Source organism: Papio anubis, chromosome 8 (genome assembly GCF_008728515.1).
Source record: "Papio anubis isolate 15944 chromosome 8, Panubis1.0, whole genome shotgun sequence".
NCBI lineage: Eukaryota > Metazoa > Chordata > Mammalia > Primates > Cercopithecidae > Papio > Papio anubis.
The window spans coordinates 46,105,807-46,123,811 of NC_044983.1; the positions used below are offsets into that span (position 1 = coordinate 46,105,807).

General features: G+C 35.9%; 1 protein-coding gene across 1 annotated transcript in view; it reads left to right on the top strand.

Annotated features, from left to right (window-relative positions):
• The window catches only part of SNTG1 (syntrophin gamma 1), an 895,276-nt gene that overhangs the window by 792,046 nt on the left and 85,225 nt on the right, over window positions 1-18,005 (top strand). The window lies entirely within an intron of this gene.

Consider the following 18,005-nt stretch of genomic DNA (forward strand, 5'->3'; position numbering starts at 1 on the left):
AAGCCAAAGCATTGCACATTATTATCATTATTTTTAATTGGAAGTGATCTTAAAGGTCAACTGACCCCCATTCAACTGGTAATCTCCTTCTAGGCACTACTACAGTTTGTGACTTGGGACCGTTGTCCCCATGGAAGACTTTCTCTTCCCTCTCATTGAGGATCTCAGTTCCTTAGATCCATTCCACTTCCTCCTTCATCAAAGTATGGCTTGGGTATAAATTGATTTGTTCCTTCTCACTAATTTTAAGAATTCATGAATAATTCTTTACCAGAACATACATATTTTATCTAGAAATTAAGTCTTGTGTGGGATTTTCTAAAGCAAATGCCAACAAAATAAAACAGTGGTACAAACGTGTAGGAAAGATGGACTGTAGGAGGCACTGGGGGTGCTTGATTCGGGAAAGATGAACGTCTAATGGTGGGATCCAGGTAGGATTCAGCCTTGTGGTCATTCACCTTGTGAATCTTCATGACCCAGCAGTTGGCATTCTCCTGCAAAATCTCACATTACTTAAAGATGGTTAATAGTTATTTTTATTTTAATATGGTAAAATTAAACAGCACACATTTGCTGGTCAGATTTGGCTATCTAATGTATTGCCTTTGCATCATGACAAAAGAATACTTTGTGAATAAGGAATTTTAAATGCCAATGACTCTTGAAAACTCTCAAATGAGACTGCCATAAACTATTCCTATTACTAATTTTTTCATTAAAATGCTCATCAAATCAAGATAGGCTCCTGAGTATTAAATTAATTTGATAAATTAAATAATTAGTTAAATGAGTAATAAGTTAATTTTATAAATAAATTTAGAAGCAAATTACACTAACTAGAAAAGTCAAAGTCTGATTTTAAAAAGAAAATGTTATTGCCAGAATTGTCACCAAACTCTGTTACATGAATCTGCAAGAATCTTACATTAGCGAATGAGAAAAATAAAATTCACATGAATATATTTCTGAGTATGTGAATCTATTCTGAGTTTATTTTAAGGCTAGCATAATACTAACCTATGTCAGTGTCCTGTTGACTCTGTATAATAAAGGAGAAAATCATGACACCAATGTCCTATCTGGCATTACTGTCTACTTCTGCTGGGTGTTCTGGGAATGAGTGAGTAGTCAGGAGAGTCTAAGTGAATGATTATGATGCCATCCAGGGAAAGCAGTTTAATAGGAAATGATAATTTAATCAGTCCAAGCTTGATACTCAGGAAAACACCAGAGGCCTTCAGGAATAGTAGTCACTGTTCTATTTTCTGATTCTATCATTAGAAGCATTTAACTTCAAGGCAATCTGAGAATTGGGAAAGGCTAAAAGGAATCTACACATTAATCAAGGAGATTGTAGTATCCATCACAGATTATGATACTTGGAGAATGAAAGTAGGAACTATTAATAGTTATGTCAGACATAAAGAGGAGGACAAGCAAAAATGGAGATTCCTGGACAAACCACTGAACTGGGCTTACTGCAAGAAACTTGCACCCCTTCATCAAATAAGCCTGGAAGTTATTTTTAAATATGACAAAAAAAGATAATTGTTACATACAAATCAAAACATGCTTTGTCCAATGTTTTATTAAAATAAATAATATCTAGTTATTTTCTGTCTATTTTTGCTAAGTAATATGAATGTGAAAAATATCTCTAAGACTATATGTTCAACAGTTTTTAAATGTTTGGATTCAGGAGAGTTTACCCTTTAGCTGAATATGCTTTGTCCTTCTGCACTTCTTCTTGTAACTTCCAACCTTGAAGTTACTACAGAAGCAAACCAAAGGTCTTGTAATAAAGAAGAGATTCCAGGGAAGCGGTGAACTCTATTCTGGGTCATTAAGTGAGCTGCATATAAAGCAGATAGTGTATTGTTAATATATCAATGAAGGAAAGTATTGCTGCATCTCTTATTTCAGGGAATGAGAGTCCGTCCGCATGATTTTAGATTACACTGGTATGCTAAATGTGTGGATGTAGAGGGATGTCTGAAAATGTCAAGCTAATTCTCATTACTTACCACCTGTGCTTGGAAGTTCCCAGAGTAAAAGATTACCCTTGACTTGCCAGAGCACAAGACATATTAAATAGCATTCTGCTCCCTATGCTTACATTTACATTAGCAGGGTATAAGGAGGTGATACATTCTTCAGTTCCCTTACTGTTGCTGAGTGATTTCCTCCCAAATTCATTACTATACAGCTCAGCTTGTTCTTTGTCATTCTCATCCTTATTAAAATGTAGCCTTTTCACTGTTAGAGAAGGGTATTATTATTATTATGTCAAAGAATAATGTTAACCGTACTTAATTTACATAGCTAAAAGCATAGCCTTGTTGCCATTATATTCTTTTAAACATGTATATGTGCATTAATTAATTATATCTAGTGATAGAGTTCCTAGTTAAATAGAAATCTCAGCAGTGGCATCTACAAAACACTCATTTAATTTATGAATAAATCTTCATCGAATGCCTGCTGTCTCTTGTGAGACATGGGAGAGCATACACATCAGTCTTCAAAGACGTTTCCTTAAAGTTGAGACAAGCAGGATGAAACTGCCCAGACAGATATCTGTAAGTGAGGAAGGACATGGAATTTGAGGGAAGAGGGGGATGAGAGATCATGTTTATGGGTATCTAAGAGCCAGATTTTAAAAAAAGATCCAATTAAGAAATTGGAAGTGATTCTAAGAACAGGGGAATACATTTAGGGTTTGAGACAAAGGAAAGAAATGATCACATGTGTGTTTGAGAATAGAAAACTACTGAAATAATGTTTGACTGAAATTAAGACCATCTGGGCAAAATCCAGATTCCAAATGTGTTTTTCGATTCTTTTTTTTATTTTTAATTTTTTAAATTATACATTACGTTCTGGGATACATGTGCAAGACATGCATGTTTGTTACATAGGTATACTTGTGCCATGGTGGTTTGCTGTACTCATCAACCTGTCATCTAGGTTTTAACCCCTGCCTGCATTAGATATTTGACCTAATGTTATCCCTCTCCATGCCCCTACCCCCAAACAGGCCCCAGTGTGTGATGTTCCCCTCCCTGTGTCTATGTGTTCTCATTGTTCAACTCCCGCTTATAAGCAAGAACATGTGGTGTTTGGTTTTCTGTTCCTGTGTTAGTTTGCTGAGAATGATGGTTACCAGCTTCATCCATGTCCCTGCAAAGGGAGTGAACTCATCCCTTTTTTATGGCTGCATAGTACTCCATGGTGCATATATGCCACATTTTCTTTATCCAGTCTATAATTGATGGGCATTTGGGTTGGTTCCAAGTCTTTGCTATTATAAATAGTGCCTCAATAAACATGCGTGTGCACGTGTCTTCATAGGAGAATTTATAATCCTTTGGGTATGTACTCAATTTATAATCCTTTGGGTATACACTCAGTAATGGTATTGCTGGGTCAAATCGTTTTTCTGGTTCTATATCCTTGAGGAATCACCACACTGTCTTGCACAATGGTTGAACTAATTTACACTCCCCACCAACAGTGTAAAAGTGTTCCTATTTTTCCACATCCTCACTGGTATCTGTTGTTTCCTGACGTTTTAATGATTGCCACTCTAACTGGTGTGAGATAGTATCGCATTGTGGTTTTGATTTGTGTTTCTCTGATGACCAGTGATGATTAGCTTTTTTTCATATATTTGTTGGCTACATAAATTGGAGACAGCAGGCATTCGATGAAGATTTATTCATAAATTAAATGAGTGTTTTGTAGATGCCACAAGAAAAAAACAACCCCATCAAAAAGTGGATGAAGGATATGAACAGACACTTCTCAAAAGAAGAAATTTAAGTTCCTTGTAGATTCTGAATATTAGATCCTTGTCAGATGGATATGTTACAAAATTTTCTCCCATTCTGTAGGTTGCCTGTTCACTCTGATGATAGTTTCTTTTGCTGTGCAGAAGCTTTTTAGTTTAATGAGATCCCATTTGTCAATCTTGGCTTTTGTTGTAATGGCTTTTGGTGTTTTAGTCATGAAGTCTTTGTCCATGCCTATGACCTGAAAGGAATTGCTTAGGTTTTCTTCTATGTTTTTTATGGTTTTAAGTCATGCATTTAAGTCTTTAATCCATCTTCAGTTAATTTTTGTATGAGGTATAATGAAGAGGTCCAGCTTCAGTTTCATGCATATGGCTACCCAGTTTTCCCAAAACCATTTATTAAATAGGGAATCCTGGCTGGGTGCGGTGGCTAACACCTGTAATTCTGGCACTTTGGGAGGCCAAGGTGGGCAGATCATGAGGTCACGGGTTTAAGACCAGCCTGGCCAACATAATGAAACCTTGTCTCTACTAAAAATACAAAAAATTTTCTGGACGTGGTGGCAGGCACCTGTAATTCCAGCTACTTGGGAGGCTGAGGCAGGAGAGTTGCTTGAACCCAGGAGGCAGACGTTGCCATGAGTGGAGATCACATCACTGCACTCCACCCTGAGTGACAGTGTGAGACTCCATCTCAAAAACAAACAAACAAAAAGGGAATCCTTTCCTATTGCTTGTTTTTGTCAGATTTGTTGAAGATCAAATGGCTGTAGATGTGTGGTTTTATTTCTGATTCCTCTGTTCTGTTCCACTGGTCTATATATCTGTTTTGGTACCAGTAACCATGCTGTTTTGGTTACTGTAGCCTAGTAGTATAGTTTGAAATCAGGTAGTGTGATGCCTCCAGCTTTGTTCTTTTGGGTTAGGATTGTCTTGGCTATATAGGCTCTTTTTTGGTTCCATATGAAATTTGACCTCTTCAAGGAGAACTGCAAATCACTTCTCATGGAAATAAGAGAGGATGCAAACAAATGAAAAAAAAAAATTCCACGTTCATGAATATTAAGAATCAATATTTTGGCCATAAGGTACAAAATAATTTATAGATTCAGTGCTATTCCCATCAAGCTACCATTGACTTTCTTCACAGAATCAGATTCCAGATTTTTGAAATCTATCCTCTACTGGGCATTTACCACTCTATCACTGAGGAAAAAACAAATACATTCATGGATGACAAAGTCAAAGAATAACACTATGAATTGAGGGAAGAAAATTATCAGAGTGTAACTGTAGAACAAAGAGACACAGTACAACTCAAAGTTAAGGTTCCAGGAGGTACGTGGGGAGAGGAAAACTGGAGAAATAGATTGGGCCACATGATCAAGGTCCAGCACGCGCTCCACCATAATCTTGTTTACACAGTGGAAAGAACATTCTAGCTGAGGTACAGCTTGCAGCAAGCAGGTGGAGGCAATACTGAGTTAATGGGCGTTTATGTTTCCCCTCAATGACTTATTATAGAATAACTTTCAAACTTTTTTAGAATCATGGAATTTTGTAAAAACCAAAACCAAAAACAGCAACAACAACAAAACTATAAAAGGGAGATATTTGTTATGGGCACCTCCCTTTTATGTTTTTGTTTTTGCTTTACAAAATTCCATGATTCTAAAAAAGTTTGAAAGTTATTCTTTCTATAATAAATATGGACATCCAATAAATAACACCTGAATGTTAGTAGTAAAAATAAGAATGAAGGCATTGGAATCCCACACCTGAGACATAGCATTTACTCCTCCTGCTGCAGCTCAGGAGTCACAGGTCTCCATGGGATGTAACTGTAGCACAAATAATATTCATATTCATACTATGTAAATATCCATTATGATTATTTGAACACCATAAATTTGACTCTTAAACATGGGTAAAGGACAGCATTACTCATATCATTGCTTGTCTCTAGAATACTAGGTCCCCCAAATTGTTATAGTCTGCTTGTTTTTATCATTATTTAATATTTTAATAGTTGAAATTGAGAATGGCTGTGGTGTAATACTTACAAAGGCTTCTTTACTTCAATTTATTTAAAAGCCAGTACTGATACTTAGCTTGTTAAAAACACTTTTTGAAAATCAAGATTGGCTAACAGATCTATGAAGATAATAAATATGAAGTAAAAGGGCACAGTCTTAAGAATGAGCTTTATCACAGATTATAAGCTACTGTGCACTATTATAAAAGGATTTTATGGTTTCTTTCCTCTTTATGTCCATTATTAGCCTTAACTGAGTGTGCATTAAAAGCATTGTTATGGAAAATGTTTGTTAAAACCCACTCACATGTATAGTGACCTTCATTTTGCAAACTTACATTCTGAGCAGTAAGAGACAGACAATCAAGATGATCTTAGCTGAAATCACTTCATTCTGGTTTTTCATATTTTTTCTACAAAATTAGAGGACTTGATTATTTTCCAAAATAATTTTGATTTACAATTAAATTCACGGTTAACACATTAACATTTGAAATTCATGAAATACCTTAATCTGTCTAATCCACTTAGTCCTTTAAATCAATACTGATTTCTAGAATGTTTCAAGGTAAAGTTTGAATTGAAGTTAATATGGCCCTTTTTATTTTCAAAAATATTTGACATGGCTTTGATAAACTGAAGGAGCTCTGAGCTACTGTTTCTCCCAAAAGTGTATTACCCACATGTACACACATGTGCACACACACACACACTTCATTATACATCTTTAGACTTTTTATATAAAGCATTCATATGATCACAGCATGAATTCCATCACTTAAACTTCTCAACATAGAATGAACCCTTTATTTCTTAAATTTTATATTATTCCATAGTCTTTCAATTATTTCACATCAGACAGTTACTAAAAATGTAAAAAAAATTGAAAACATCAAAATGAATTCTTTCTTGAAATGTCTCCTATGTAAGTAGAAATCTTCACTCTACACATTATAATATAATTCTGACAGTACTCACATAAATCTTAGCATTTTAAAATTATATATTTATTTTTTCGTTCTAATTGTGTTACAGCTCAGCAATACAGACAAAGAGAGCTGTTTGATGTGATTTTTATGATCTTCAGATACATTATTTCTTCTTTGCTTTTAGGAGAATGAAGAACATTGTATTTATTGCAAAAAAAAACTCAGACATTTAGGGAAACTATCTATCAGGTAATTGCTTTCTAATCTTCAAGTATTTCAAAGATAGCCCTAAAGTAAATATTTAAAAAAAAATTAAACATTGAAATTTGAATGACATTCAAAAAATTAACCCAAGTTTCCATGCAATATATTAGTGAGGCTTAATATAAAAAATAAACTTTCCTGCCTTTTGTTTTGTTTTGTTTTGTTTTTTTGAGAGGGAGTCTCGCTTTGTGGCCCAGGCTGGAGTGCAGTGGCACAATCTCGGCTCACTGCAAACTCCTCCTCCCGGGTTCACACCATTCCCCTGCCTCAGCCTCCTGAGTAGCTGGGACTACAGGCACCCACCACCACGCCCAGCTAATTCCATTTTTTTTTGCATTTTTAGTAGAGACGAGGTTTCACCTTGTTAGCCAAGTTGGTCTCAATCTCCTGACCTCGTGATCCGCCCACCTTGGCCTCCCAAAATGCTGGGATTACAGGCATGAGCCACGGCGCCTGGCTTTTACTCATTTCTTGATATACAAGGACATTATATGGCACTGTGAAAATTAACACATAATTCACTGCTATGTTTATAATTCAAATATAGAAAAAATAAAATCAAGAAAGAGTCGAAAGGTCTTTGGCTAATATATACTTTTCATACCCTTACATTTTATATCTTGTTTTCCTCTTCTTTACATCTTTTAATTTTTTATTCTTTCTTTCTGTGGCTTCTGATATATTTTATATTTTTCTGGATTAATATTATTATTATTAAGAATAACTGACTTCAAACTTTTCTCATTATATTTTAGTTTACCTTTGCTTAAATTATCATTTTTGATTTCCATAAAAGTTTTGTAACTCAAAGAATTATCCTTCAAACCTGCATGAATTGAATGGGAATGATATAGCTTTGCTTTTCCTTACAGCATTATTTGAAAATTAAATGAGATAGCATGTTAAAAATAATAAATTATAAAACATAAGATAGAGATTCTGAAACATTTGAGCATTATTTCCAGCTAGCCCATATTTCAACAGATCCTATTTCAACCACAACATGTCCTTTCTTCTGTAACTAGAATTTTATCATGCTTTTTCTTTCTGTTTCAAATTCCTCAAAGCAAACCAGGGAGTTGCTTCTGCAAATCACACAGACACCATGAGCCTCATTTTCTTCATCTCTAAAATGGATATGTGAATAACACTTTTCTCACAGGGTTATGGTAAAGTGTAAACAAGAAAATGTGTGTGAAGTGTGTTGCACAGTGAGAGTTGCATGATGAACGCTTAGAAAGAGATGGACATTTCTGCCCCTCACACACTGTGGGATAGTCCAACCCAGTGCAGTACATGTGTACCAGAGACCCTTTGCTACTGTGCTACCATCCTCAAGATGTCAAATGGGCACTGTATTTTCTAGAAGTTTTGATCAACCAGTCAGCAGAGTTATTGTCTGTTACATTCCAGTCCTTAGGGTCTGTGCTTTTGGAGGTCTTTGTCCTCTTAGCCCAGTGAAAATTGATGTTGAACGAGTAGTCGTATGTTTAAATAGTTCTTAGCAAAGGGAGTTCGGGATAACCTGGAAGCTACAAACTAGATTAAGGGGCCATTAGCAGTAGCTGGAAAAAAAGTACATTTCACTTGAGAATTTGTAGGTCCTGGGTGGCTAAATAGGCACACGGTGAAGGAAGATTGAAAGGCAAGTGTGAAATCCCGGAGACTTGAGAGAACACTGAGAGAGGAGGTGGAAAATTAGGGGGTGGGAAGGGCACACAAAAGTAAAATAGTCAGATACCAAATCTGAGGAGCTTTGGACTTCATGTTGAAGAGTTGGCACTTACATCAGCAGTGGCCCAAGTTTGCCATGTAACACATAATGACCATGCATCACTGCCTTATGAAAGTAAACATTTGTTTCTAGTGCTTCTGTGGGATTCAGAAGATTGACCTGGGCAGGCTAATTTGTACGGCTGTAATTTGGATGGTTCGCTCAAGCATCCTCTGATTGTTCCTTATTCTTCTGTAAGAATGAGGAGGTTAGCCCAGGCATGTCCTTTTCTTGTAAATGGCAAAGGCAGAAGAGAGAAAGCCTTAATGTGCAATTCTATTTTAGTCTCTGTATTGGGAATAACTGCAAAATCCTACTGTCAGTCAAACCATGTCGTGTGGTTGAGGCCACTATCAAATGGGAGGTCAGATCAGCCCAGTCCATAGAATTTGCATCAATCAAGTTAATAATTAAATTTTAGAAGTCATATGAGTAAACGTGAAGAATAGTGTTGCCTCAAAAATAAAACTATATAGATACTTATTTATTAATTTGGCAGTTATTTTATAAAGTGCTTAATCTCTGTCAGTGGGCCAGCCTACAGACGACCTTGTGGAGAATGGAGATAGTGGTTGTTTCTTAGATTGCAGAATATATTTACCTAGATGTAGCTCTCTCAGGATACTCATTTGTTTTTCTCTTTAGAATGCTTACTGTCCTTTGAACTGGAAACTGTGTGTTCATATGTTAAAAAGAAATAGCTAGAAGAGTTGATTCCTACAGAGAATTAATAATACAAATTATTAGTGTGACCGAATTTTATCATGTTTGCAGAAAAAAGCAGCAATAACAACAAGTAAAACAAAAACCAAAAAACAAAGCCCTTTGCCATGATTTGAGTGAATGTGTTCCCTCAAAATTCATACATTAGAATCTAATACCTCATGTGACAGCATTAGAAGGAAAGCCATTTTGGGGTCTAATTAAGTTATGAGGTTCTATCCTCATGAATGGAATTAGTGCCCTTATAAAAGAAGTTGAAGCGGTGTCCTAGTCCCTTTTGTCCTTCCTCCTTCTGCCACGGGAGAAGGCAGCAACAAGCTCTATTTTCGAAGCAGAGAGTGACTTTTCACCAGAAACCAAATCTGCCAGCACCTTGATCTTGGACTTCCAGTTTTCAGAACTGTAAGAAATACATTTCTATTATTTCTACATTATTCAGTCCTGGGTATTTTGTTATAGCATGAGGAACAGCCTAACATGCTCTTAGAATCCAAGAAAGCTGTCCCAACAAAACAAAGATTTTTGCCTATTTTCATCAGACAGATGGCATGTCAACTTTCTGAAAATAAAATCTGTAGGTTAAGAATAACAAATAGCATACCGTGACCAGTAGTATATGGAAATGTGCTGGTGCTTTCTTTATCACATGAATTTGGGGCATTCTTTTGAAAAATTTTGCATGGCTATGATTAAAAGAAATATTGTAATGCATCAACTTACCAGATTGATAGCATTAAGTTATTATAAAATTAATCTGTAAGATTTGAGCTTTAGAAACATTTTAATAGAAAAAGATTAATCTTTCTCCTTAATAGATTTCAAATAAATTCTGAAAGTGAAAACCTGTATACTCCTCCGAATGGTTTAATATATTTGATGAAATATATATTTTGATATGTGGATTTAATTTGAAGGGAATAAATTTAGATGAAATACGTTTGAGGGAGAAGTTCTGAGCTTGATTAGACAATTTTGTTCAATCTTTAATTTAGCCAACTGGCCTAATGATAATGCATTCCTCTTCTATTATGTCCAGCTCAAACATGCATGATCCCTAAGACTCCATAATAACGACATTTCAAAAGTGTGTTCAACACTGAACTTGCTGTCCATTTTAGTCTCACACCTTTGTATTCCCATCTCATCTATCTAAATAAATCCAAATTTAGTTCTATCCTCTTACCTTATCCTTACCCTTGCCATTTAGCCTTTTAATAACTTTCTCTAAACAAATCTAGAAAATGCTCCCTCTTTTCCATTTTCAATATTACTAACTTGGTTAACCTCTTCTCATTTGGATTACCACAGTATGTTCCAAATAGGGCTTGTCAATTTATTTATTGAACACATTCTTATTATGCATCAATCATGCCACATGACTATTGCTAGATACTAGGAGTTTAAAAACAGATGCAGTCCCTCCCCTCAAGAAGTCTACAGTCTAATGAAAAGGACAAATCTAGAATAGGGTAGGTACTTTCATGCAGTATGGAGAGAAGTCTAAACATTATGAGGGCCTTGTTACAGACTCAAGAGGGATAATGCCAAATGGAAATAGGACTTGGTGGGACAGTTTGATCAATTGCTTAACCAGAAGGTTCATCAAGACAATTTGCAAAGGGTAAAAAGTATGTTTGCAGTTATCACTGGACACTCGTGAGTCAAATATCAAATACCAGGTGATTTGTGTTGTGAGAAGAGTATAAATAGATACTACCTTCAAAGCATTATTATTGTAATTTTTAACATGTTCTATATAATAAGTTTTAAACTACATAAATTGTTCTTTCAAATGTTTTTGCTTTTTACCTCTGTGGTAAAAAGCTACTTTTATTGCACATAAAATAGTTAACATAGTGTTTAGTTTTACCTTCATATGTGAAAGTTGCTTCAATTTCTTTAAAGATAAACTTTTCTCTAGGGCATGAATAATTGGACCTGAAAACAGTGAGTTGGTAAGGAAATGAATAAAGAATGTGCTCGGGATTTTTAACCTTTATTGTTCAACATATAAGCCTTTCATTAGCATTAATACAACTTTACTTTCCATTTGTACATTATTAATGAATTACAGTTTTGAATGGTCTGTATCTAAGGAACACTTGATGTCGTTTGAAAGTGAAGTTATTCGTTAACCTGAGTCCCTTAGTTGCAGCCAGCTTTGTAGCCCTGTTTTCTGATGGAACTAGCAGCCAGCTTTGTATCTGTATTATAAGTGTCAAAAATAAAAAGTTAGGGCAAGCTTTGTTTCCTCTTCCCTTCCCACCGACATTCTCTAGGTTACTGGCATTTTCAAACTTTGAGCCAATTTTAACAATGGGTCTTACTCAAATGAATAGCTTATGGGAAACTTTTCACATATGGGGGGGACAAATGCTTAAAATAGCAGTATTATTATAAGAAGAAGTGATGACTCAGAGCATGCTATGAATAAATTGTTTTCCTGGGTTTAGTGTCTTGTTCTAAATGGTACTCTGAGTCTCTCCTCTATTTTAAGAAAGAAGTCAGGCATTAGCAATAAGAGTTTATTTCTAATCATGTTCAGTAAATGAGTCTGATGTTCGGTTAGGGAAATCATTAAAAAGGTAGGTCAGAATAAAAGAAGAAATATAAACTATGGAAAATGACAGACTTAGGTTTGATTTCTACTTCTTAGCTGTGAAGTATGGTGAACGTGCATGGTGCTTCCTTCATTGTATCACCTGGGAAATTGCAATACCTAGGTATTGGATAGCTCTTGCGATGATCAGAGATAAGGTAGGAAAGGGCCCAGCATAGTGAATGCCCATTTTAATAAATAACAAAGATGATGTTTCACTGAAAGAGCAGCAGACTCTCAGAATGCTTCACACACACTAAATGAAGTATTTTCAAATTACTTATAATCTGTGCTTGTGTTCAGCCATCAAATGATTCAGTGTCAGTAACAAATGATGGATTACTTATTTTATGCCTCATTCTCTTCACATGAAAAATTCTGCTTGATAAAATTTCAACATTTCATCTTCAATTGCACATGGATTAATCATTATTTATGATCACATTTTATGTGTGTGTGTGTGTGTGTGTATATTTGTTTGTTTGTTTGTTTGTTTTTGAGGTGGAGTCTTGTTCTCTCACCCAGGCTGGAGTGCAGTGGTACGATCTCAGCTCACTGCAACCTCCACCTCCTGGGTTCAAGCAATTCTCTTGCCTCAAGCGCCCGAGTAGCTGGGACTACAGGCACCTGCCACCACACCCAGCTAATTTTTGCATTTTTAGTAGAGACAGAGTTTTTGCCATGTTGGCCAGGCTGGTTTTGAACTCCTGACCTCAAGTGATCCTCCCACCTCGGCCTCCCATTGTGCTGGGATTACAGGCATGAGCCACTGCACCTGGCCCACATTGTATAATTGAATGTGATTGCATTGAATCCAAGGTTCTGTAATGCTTACCTGTTTCCATGCATTCCTTCAAATAAAATTTATCTGTTATAGATAGTAGCTCATAGGCAAATGATTCTTCGCAGAATGTATTTTTCTTTTATATTATTTAATTAATTCTTTAATCAGCCCTTTGATTGAAACAGTTTTACCACATACATTGCTTTCTCCATTGGCGGTCTTCAATGATTCTGTTATAGTGAACTCCAGTAGTAAAAATGCTGGGATTTGTTGTGTTGTTCTTTCTTTTTTTTTTTTTTTTTTTTTAAATTTATTTTATTATTATTATACTGTAAGTTGTAGGGTACATGTGCATAGCGTGCAGGTTTTGTTACATATGTATACTTATTGCCTTGTTGGTGTGCTACACCCATCAACTCGTCATTTACATCAGGTATAACTCCCAATGCAATCCCTCCTCCCCCTCCCCATGATAGGCCCGGTGTGTGATGTTCCCCTTCCAAGTCAAGTGATCTCATTGTTCAGTTCCCACCTATGAGTGAGAACATGCGGTGTTTGGTTTTTCTGTTCTTGTGATAGTTTGCTAAGGTGGTAGTTTAGCTGCATCCCATGTCCTACAAAGGACACAAACTCATCCTTTTGATGGCTGCATAGTATTCCATGGTGTATATGTGCCACATTTTCTTAATCAATCTGTCACTGATGGACATTTGGGTTGATTCAAGTCTTTGCTATTGTGAATAGTGCTGCAATAAACATACGTGTGCATGTGTGTCTTTAGAGCAGCATAATTTATAATCCTTTAATTATATACCCAGTAATGGGATAGCTGGGTCATATGGGTACATCTAGTTCTAGATCCTTGAGGAATCATGTACTGTTTTCCATAATGGTTGAACTAGTTTACAAATCCCACCAACAGTGTAAAAGTGTTCCTATTTCTCCACATCCTCTCCAGCACCTGTTGTTTCCTGACTTTTTAATGATGCAGCCATTCTAACTTTGGTGTGAGATGAGTATCTCATTGTGGTTTTGATTTGCATTTCTCTGATGGCCAGTGATGATGAGCATTTTTCATGTGTTTGTTGGCTGTATGAATGTCTTCTTTTGAGAAATGTCTATTCATATCCTTTGCCCACTTTTGATGGGGTTGTTTGTTTTTTTTCTTATGCAAATTTGTTTGAGTTCTTTGTAGGTTCTGGATATTAGCCCTTTGTCAGATGAGTAGATTGCAAAATTTTCTCCCATTCTGTAGGTTGCCTGTTCACTCTGATGAGCGTTTCTTTTGCTGTGCAGAAGCTCTTTAGTTTTAATGAGATCATTTGTCAGTTTGGCTTTTGCCCGTTGCTTTTGGTGTTTTAGACATGAAGTCTTTGCCCATGCCACTATGTCCTGAATGGTGCACTACCTAGGTTTTCCTCCTAGAAGTTTTTATGGTATTGGGTCTAACATTTAAAGTCTCTAATCCATCTTGAATTAGTGCAGTATAAGGGAGTAAGGAAAGGATCCAGTTTCAGCTTTCTGCTTGGCTGTAATTTCCCAGCACCATTTATTAAATGAGGTCTTTCCCCATTTCTTGTTTCTCTCAGGTTTGTCAGATCAGTGTGGCTGTAGATGTGTGGTGATGACTGAGGACTCTGTTCTGTTCCATTGGTCTATATCTCTGTTTGGTACCAGGTACCATGCTGTTTTGATTACTGCTTAGCCTTGTGAGTATAGTTTGAAGTCAGGTGGCGTGATGCCTCCAGCTTTGTTCTTTTGACTTAGGATTGTCTTGGAGATCTTGGGCTCTTTTGGTTCCATATGAACTTTAGGCAGTTTTTCCAATTCTGTGAAGAAACTCATTGGTAGCTTGATGGGGATGGCATTGAATCTATAGATTACCTTGGGCGGTATGGCCATTTTCCGCGATATTGATTCTTCCCTATCCATAGGCATGGTATGTTCTTCCATTTGTTTGTGTCCTCTTTTATTTCAGTGAGCAGTGGTTTTGTAGTTCTCCTTGAAGGTGCTTTACATCCTTAATAAGTTGGATTCCTAGGTATTTGATTCTCTTTGGAAGCAATTGTGAATGGAAGTTCATTTCCCTATTGGCTCTCTGTTTGTCTGTTACTGGTGTATAAGATACTTGTGATTTTTGCACATTAATTTTGTATCCTGAGACTTTGCTGAAGTTGCTTATCAGCTTAAGGAGATTTTGGAGGCTGGGAACAATGGGGTTTCTAAATATACAATCATATGCAAACAGGGACAATTTATTCTTCTTTTCTAACTGAATACCCTGATTTCTTTCTCTTGCCCTAATTGCCCTAATGGGAACTTTAACACTATGTTGAATAGGAGTGGTGAGAGAGGGCATCCCCTGTCTTGTTTGGTGTTCAAAGGGAATTTTCCAGTTTTGCCCATTCAGTATGATATTGGCTGTGGGTTTTGTCATAAATAGCTCTTATTATTTTTGAGTCACGTTCCATCAATGCGAATTTGTTAGTTTTTAGCATGAGGGCTGTTGAATTTTTGTCAAAAGCCTTTTCTGCATCTATTGAGAATATACATGTGGTTCTTGTCTTTGGTTCTGTTTATATGCTGGATTATGTTTATTATTGATTTGCAGAATGTTGAACCAGCCTTGCATCCCAGGGATGAAACCCACTTGATCATAGTGGATAAGCTTTTTGATGTGTTGCTGAATCCGGTTTGCCAATATTTTATTGAGAGTTTTGCATCGATGTTCATCAGGGATATTGGTCTAAAATTCTCTTTTTCATTAACTTATCTCTGCCAGGCTTTGGTATCAGGATGATGTTGGCCTCATAAAATGAGTTAGGGAGGATTCCCTCTTTTCTAATGGTGGAATAGTTTCAGAAGGAATGGTACCAACTCCTCCTTGTACCTCTGGTAGAATTCAGCTGTGAATAAAATCTGGTCCTGGACTTTTTTTTGGTTGGTAGGCTATTAATTATTTGCCTCAATTTCAGAGCCTGCTATTGGTCTATTCAGAGTTCAACTTCTTCCTGGTTTAGTCTTGGAAGAGTGTAAGTGTCAGGAAATTATCCATTCTTCTAGATTTTCCAGTTTATTTAGCATTAGAGGTGTTTATAGTGTTATTCTCTGATGGTAGTTTGTATTTTCTGTAGAGATTGGGTGGTGATATCCCCTTTATCATTTTTTAATTGCGTTGATTTGATTCTTCTCTTTTTCTTTAACTGTTATTAGATCTTGCTAGTGGTCTGTCAATTTTGTTGGTCTCAAAAAACCAACTCCTGGATTCATTGATTTTTTGGAGGGTTTTTTGTGCATCTTTACTTCCAGGTTTTGTGTATGGGAAATATTTAATTTTATTTTAAAATTCAATAAAAATTATATATTTATCATTTCATATAGATGCCCAAGGAATATTTTGAATTAAACATTGTTTTTGACTGTCAAAAACAAACAAGTTTTAATAAGTCAATAGGTATCTTAGATCCATTAGCACTATATAAATGTATTACATATTCTGTTCTATAGTGCATATTTTATCACTTCTCAACTTGTGTTTCATGGGAAAAAGAAAGTACCTGCATAAACAATGTTAAATTCTTTTCTTTTATGAAAATATCCTCAGACTATCGTGCTAATGAAGCTTACCAAACATACTTGACCACATTTGTCTTCCTTGTTCTGGAGGAGCACGCAGGAGCTTCACAGGTCCATGGAAAGACATGGGAAAGTAAAACTCTGGTCTGTAATTACTTAATATAAAGATTTGGGGTCAAATTCCAGGCTTTAAAAATATTGAAAAATGTCTTCATACATTGCTATTATTTTTGTTCATTTGTTTATTTCTTTTGCTCTTTCCTTTCAACTTGATCTCTACCAAGTTCAGCAAATTAAGACTATTACTAATGGCAGGAATTATTCAATCCAAACCCAAGGTCCTTTGATCGAAGTTCTCTAGATGAGACACTGGACTTGTACAGTCCAGAAAATATTACTGGCTGTTTTCATCATGCCTTCTCTGAAGTTGGGCATTTCATAGACTTTTATAAGTTCTCATTTTAGTATATGTTTCCCCCACTTCTCAATTACAGGCCTCCAATAACATGACAACCACATAACCAGAGGTAAAGGAAGTGATTTTTCTTCATTAAAGTTGATTCTGTTTTAATATGTTCATTTTACAAAAGTTAGAATTATTGCATGTCCCCTGCTTGCCAGTAACTCCATTAGGACCCAGGGGTGCAACAGTGGGTCAGTTAGACTGACTGGAAGCTTTCATTAGAAGGAGAGGCACACAGCAGGAGGGGTACATGGCAATGAGGTCTGTCGGTGGGGAGGGGGAAAGGAGAAAGGTATTGACAGAAAGAGGGTTCAGAAGGTCTTCTAGTAGTTTTGCAGGAAAAGACTCCCTAAGGCAGTGATATTTGTAGTGAGACCACAGCAAGAATGGAATAGCTATGAAATGACGAGTAAAAAGGTTTCAAGGAGAGGGAACAGGAAGTGTTAAGTCAGAGACATGAAAGGGCTTTGCTATTTGCTTTTTTCCAGAAACATAAGGAGGGCGGGGGTGAGTAAGAGGGAGAGAGAGAGAATAAAAAAGATAATTCTGATTGTAGTATAGAAAATAAATTCATGTTTACTTTATCCAAAGGTTTTATTCCATGGTATTATTTGTATTTAACATTTGCTTTGTATTTTAAGCAATCTTAGTTACATTTTTTTATATTTGATATTAGAAACAGGATGGGTCACTGGCTGTGGAAGATATCACAGATATAATGTAGGTAATCACAAACAAACCCACAGAGGTGCCAAATTATTTTAAGTAAGGAATCTCTGTTTGGGAAAGGGGTGGGTGTAGGAGACATATTTAAATATTTTCCTCTTATCTGAGTTCCTATAGTTTTAGTTGAATACGTGGTCTCCTCGGGCTAATAATAGGTAAGGTGGCCACGCAATTTGCTGCCCAAGTTGTGATAATAAATAATTATTTATTAGCTAACAAATTAGTTTCCTGGTATTTGTTCACTTGTAAGATTATTTTGTCAAGCATTATTTTTAAAAGACTGTTATCTCTAAAATATAAACATATACTAGGCACATTAAAGAGAAATTGAGAGAT